This window comes from Etheostoma cragini, chromosome 12 (assembly GCF_013103735.1).
Source record: "Etheostoma cragini isolate CJK2018 chromosome 12, CSU_Ecrag_1.0, whole genome shotgun sequence".
Taxonomy (NCBI): Eukaryota; Metazoa; Chordata; class Actinopteri; order Perciformes; family Percidae; genus Etheostoma; species Etheostoma cragini.
In genome coordinates, this window is record NC_048418.1 from 19,336,032 (window position 1) to 19,342,167 (window position 6,136).

Consider the following 6,136-nt stretch of genomic DNA (forward strand, 5'->3'; position numbering starts at 1 on the left):
GACGGCCGGTTGTCGCGGCTTAATCTTTCCCTTTGGCATTGTTTGATGTTGTTTTGTCCAGAAGTGTTCAAGAGTCATGCTATTGCACTGGCATTATAAAAAGACACGTAGTTTAAGAGAGAATGCAAAATATATAGAGGGTGTTGGCGGAGCTCCCACAAAGCCAACCGTCTCCTAGGCCGTCATCACGTGACCCCCCTCAAATTGGTTTCTTGAACATGACTTGTTTTTTGAGATTATTTCTTCACCTGTTAATTGAATAGTTCAACATTTTGTACTGTTCTGTACTAAAATGGCCCCCACAGTCACCAGATCTCAACCCAATAGAGCATCTATTGGGATGTGGTGGAACAGGAGCTTTGTGCCCTGGATGAGCATCCCACAAATCTCCATCATCGGCAAGATGCTAATCCTATCAATATGGGCCAACATTTCTAAAGAATGCTTTCAGCACCTTGTTGAATCAATGCCACGTAGAATTATGGCAGTTCTGAAGGCAAAAGGGGTCGAACACAGTATGTATATGACCACTTGACCTGATTGAAGGCCTTCTGAGCATCCACTGAAATCACGCATCACTGTCTGTATTGTGTTTAGCATACAATATCTTACATAAACTTAAATTGAAGGGAATGTGTCTGTTTGGAATAAAACAGATTGACAGTTTGATCAAGGTGAACAATTGTGTGGATATAATTTTTTTTTTTAATTTAGCTAATCAACTTTGATTCCAGGGTACAAGCGGCCGAAATGGGTTTCCTCAGCAGGATGGCTGGCGTCTCCCTTAGAGATAGGGTGAGAAGCTCAGTCATCCGAGAGGAGCTCGGAGTAGAGCCGCTGCTCCTTTGCGTCTAAAGGATCCAGTTGAGGTGGTTCGGGCATCTGGTAAGGATGCCTCCTGGGCGCCTCCCTAGGGAGATGTTCAAGGCACGTCCAGCTGGGAGGAGGCCTCGGGCAAGACCCAGGACTAGGTGGAGAGATTATATCTCCAAACAGGCCTGGGAACGCCTCGGGATCCCCCAGTTGGAGCTGGTTGATGTGGCTCGGGAAAGGGAAGTTTGGGGCCCCCTACTGGAGCTGCTGCCCCCGCGACCCGATACCGGATAAGTGGATGAAGATGGATGGAACTTTGTTTCATTAGGGAGCAAATCAAATCAAATCAAAATTTATTTATATAGCACTTTACAATTACCAGCAGGTATCCAAAGTGCTTAACAAAATGAGTAAAATCACAACATACAACAGAAAGAGTAAACATAGAAAACAGTAAAATCATAAAGGGTTGCAAAGAAACAAAAGAATAAAATTGTCACACCACTGATACGTATTAAAAGCCAGACTGAACAGATATGTTTTAAGTTTGGACCTAAAAAGAGTGACATCTGTAACAGTATGCATATCAGGGGGTAACTTGTTCCAGAGTCTTGTGGGTATGGGTGGTAAGAACAGAGCAGTGACATTAGTCTGTAAGACTAGGCTTCTAGCTCAGTCCAGCCCTTTTTCAAATTCAAAATTATTGAAATGTTGGTTTTATAAAGCATGTAAGGCAGTTGGCTATTAGATGCTCCATGCTTAAATGAACGTAAACAATAGCCAATTCTGCCAAGTATCTGGCGGCCCCAGCAACTCTCTTGTAAGTGACATCTGTAGAAAAATGATACAAAATATGTGCAAAGACGGATAAAAAAAAAGATGAGTAATAGTAATATATAAAATAAAAAGATAAGTAATATGTACAAATAAGGTAAAGAAAGATAAGTTATATATACAGTTAAAAAGTTCTGAGTGCAGAGTTTTTGGGCCAGAGGGGAGGGAGAGAGGGGACGGTGTCGAGTTTGGGAATTTGCCAGGCTGGTGTAAAGTGCTCGGATGCGCAGGTATCTTCTCCCAGATGGCAGGAGACTGAAGAGGCTAATCTGTGTTTACTGGAGCGGTCTTGTATAGAGTACTTAAAAGCAAAAGAAAATGGAATCGGAAACTTTGTGAAACCAACTTTTTGTTTAATATGTTGGTGTATGTGTATGTATAAGTATTAGAGCTGGGATCAACAACATTCTAAGCATTAAGCCTGCCATCCTCTAAGCCTGCTCAAGCAGTGTTACTTTTTCCTTTGCACCACATTTATAGCCAATCAGAGGCAGAATAGGATGTGTCTTCAGGGAGTGCGGATGGGGAAAAAGTCATTCAAACAGTCAATAGCTTTCTGCCCTGCCAATGGCTATGAAAGAGGTAATTTGGCATGCTGATTAGAATATTTACAAAAACGCTCTTGCAAACTTATTACTAGTGTGTCATTGGTTGAGCGACCAGACACCTACCCAAGGTTGCTTACTCCTGGATTAGAGTAGTAGAGTATGCAACTTGATTGTTTGACAGAGGGAGCGCATTCATTATTGGCAATATTGTCTTTGATACGCCCATGCCAATAAAGCATACTTAATTAACCCGTCATTCTGACCCCAAATGAAAGCTTTTGCCATCAAAATATGTTTTTATATTCATCAAATGCTCTGAAAATAATGTTAGTTGTTTACTACAATGCTCTTAATGATAAACAATAAATTAGAAGTAAATTGATTAAATTTTGTGTGTTTTACTTCTGTTGTCCACTGGGGTCAAAAAGACCCCAGTGAAGTCCCACCGTACTGCTCGTCAAAACAGTTTTGATCATCTATGTTTGATCTGTGGGTTCAATTGTTACAACAACAGAACAGGTCTTTTCACACAGGTGTTGGGCCATTTCACAGTTTAGTCTGAGAGAGACACAATGAGGAGGCAGAAGCTCTATACTGCACAGGAGGCTTGCGAGATATTTTTTATTATGAAAGAAAAGACAGACGAGGAGGACAATGCTGAACATAATGAGGGGGCTCAAGCAACTGATGAGGAAGAACATAATGATGAGGTGTTGGATCCAACATACAAACCGCATGCTGCTTTTCCCTCTGAAAAAACCCTCACATTGCCTGGTGCAAAAATGGAAGAGGAGGATGAATTGAAGGAAATTGATGAAGTTGATGATGAGGTAGAACCTAAAGCTGATATAGAAGAAGTATGAGATGTGCAGCAGTGTATATATTATGATGAAGATGAAGACTCAACGGATGAGGTAGAATCTAAGGCTGAAATAGTGGGGGCCTGGATAGCTCAGTTGGCAGAGCGGGCGCCCATATACTGTATAGAGGTTTACTCCTCGACGATGCGGGCCAAGGTTTGGCTGCGACCCGCGGCCCTTTGCTGCATGTCATTCCCCCCCTCTCCCCTTTCATGTCTTCAGCTGTCCTGTCAATAATGGCCTAAAAATGCCCAAAAAATAAAACATTGATCTGGTCTTCCATTCCTACCATTGACGGACGATGCATGGTGACAGCAGAGAGAGAAACAAGCCACCATAGTCTCCAATTGATGACATAGGTACACTTGACCTGTCTTATTGGCCTTAAATGTAAAATGAAATAAATAAAAAATAGCTGTTAATGTGTTTGAATGAAGTTGTTCATATGATTGAAAATAGATACTGTATACTTTAAATTACAGTCAAACCGGGTGGAGTCTTTTTGACCCCAGAGGACAAAAGGCATTTGGGAGGACATTACAAGGGTTAACTTCAGTGGAGAGGAGAAAGATTGAGAAAAAGAGAGAGCGGGGGGAGGATGGAGTGTTCAAGAGAGTAGGTGTGCAGGCTTGAGGGAGAGGAAGAGAAGCAAGTAGGCACATTCTTGGCTAGATAGCTTGTGTGTGTGTGTGTGTGTGTGTGTGTGTGTGTGTGTCAATGTCAGTGTGTCTAAATAAGGCCAAGGAGGATGATGCTTATCAACAGCTGAAAGCCCCCCAAACGCACACTCCAGCCCCAGCTACGCGCACTCACACACACACACACAAACAAGCTTCCTCTGGTATTCTCCTTGGTCAGTGTGAAAGAACGGGCTGAACTCTGTTGATGACATGGCTGACCTTTAAGGCCCCGACACACCAAGCCGACTGTTGGCTGTCAGTTGTAGTTGGGCTGACGGCAACCAACTGTCAACCTAGCTAGTGCCGTGTGTCCAGCATCGGTCGATCAGCCAATTTATATGAATGGCTGTTCAACTTGAAAACGAGAGTGAGACAAACAAACAAACAAACAAACAACTGTGAAAGGCACACACAAGGTTCCTTTCATTTAACATCTCATCTGATCAATCTAATACAAATAAGAGTCTTAAAAACTGGTCAAAAATTATGTTTGAATGTTTCTTCTAAATAACACAGATTTGAACAATTGGAATATCTATTTGTGCACATTATATCCATAAGATGGCAAAAATACAACAAAGATAAACATAATTACTAGGGCTGTGACAGTATAGTTTTTTTCTCCTGCGGTGACAAAGGAACATATCACCGCGGTATGACGGTTAACTGCAAGCCCCTCACGAGACTATTCAGTTCCATTTTATTTATAGTGTCAATTCATAAAAAGAGTTAACTAAAGACACTTTACAGATCTCTAGAACAAATTCCCTTTTAGGAAGAAACCTCGGACAGACCTAGGTTTGACGGGCTGGTTTGGGTTGAAATGAAGAGGGGCAATAACAGTCACAGTAAAAGATAATGGAACAGTGACTATAGTAGTTTGTAGTAGTTCATGGCATAGCAGGGCACTGCCCAGCATTACAAGGCACAGCAGGACGTAACAGGGCACCGCAGATTGTACCAGGAGGCAACAGGGCATAGCAGGACATGTAGCAGGACCACAGCGACAGCTGCAACCATGATTTTGGTGCCTCCCTGATCCAAGGAAACATGTTGGGATATAAAGACCATAAGGACTCCAGGGAATGACTCCCCAGAGCTAGGTTAGTAACAAGCATTTCTGGGACATGGATGCACACAAATGGAAAGATAAAGGAGAGAGGAGCTCAGTGTGTCAAAAGAAGTCCCCTGGCTAAAACTATAACAGTATTTATATTATATTATTGATTATATGGTAGGTGAATCTGACGACTATGATGAGAAACGGGTCGGCTGTGTTAGGCGGACAATACAAATCATCACACCCTAACTATAAGCTTTATCAGTAGTAGCAGCAGCAGCTGCAGCAGCGGTAGCAGTCACAGGTGGCTGTGAATTACTACGACAACAAACTAAATACGCGACAAGTCAGGCATCTGCAGGTCTGATATTCGTCAAGTATGCTGCAATACTGATATTCTACTGGCTCCAATTGTGTTATGAGGCTGCTCGTCAAAACTGTCACATACGGACATCAAATAAACAAAGGATCAGTCCTAAACTCTCTAGACGGCCTTTAACATTCTCACACATGGCAACGCAGGCTCCACAAAAAACTGGGTTTTTGCCTATCTTCTTGAGCAATCTTGTTAACGCGCTCCTTGTCCTTGTGGTGAGCCTGCATGCCGTAGGATTTCCTGCTCATGTCCTCATGATTCTTTTCTTTCCATTGAAAATTATGATCTTTACAGTAAAGACCGCACTGGTAAGACCGGCGGCGGAGTGGCCTTTTATGTGAGTCAGAAATATGCGCATCTAATATCTAAATTTGAAACTGAAACTGAAACATTAAAACTTGTATTACATTTTACATCCCAACACGCAATTACCATTATTGTCACCTACAAGCCTCCTAGTGCCAGTGTAAATGCTTATCTATCTCAGTTCTCTGACATAATTAAATCTGTTACAACTAAGGAGCTTGTAATTTTGGGTGACATTAACCTTGACTGGAATGATAGCGCATCAAAATCCCTGAAAGCCACTGCTATGAAACTTGGACTTTATCAATTAATCAAAAATCCAACAAGAATAGGCAAAACACGCAGCTCTATCCTGGATCTTATCCTCACAAACCAGCCTTCAAAATATGAAATACCAGGTGTCTTAGAAGCGGCTATCTCAGATCATTCGCTTGTTTATGCAGTTAGGACAATCTTAAAATCTTCCAAAACTCATGCTCCCCTTTCTGCGTCTAAAATACCAATTTCAAAATTACCTCAATTCAACACTGAATTTAGTGCTATTGACTGGAATGATGAACTGTCATTGGAAAATCCAGATCAAATTTTAATGCAATTTCACACAAAAATTAATAAAATACAGAATAAATATTCTTCTGCCAACAAGGTTCGACCTAGGC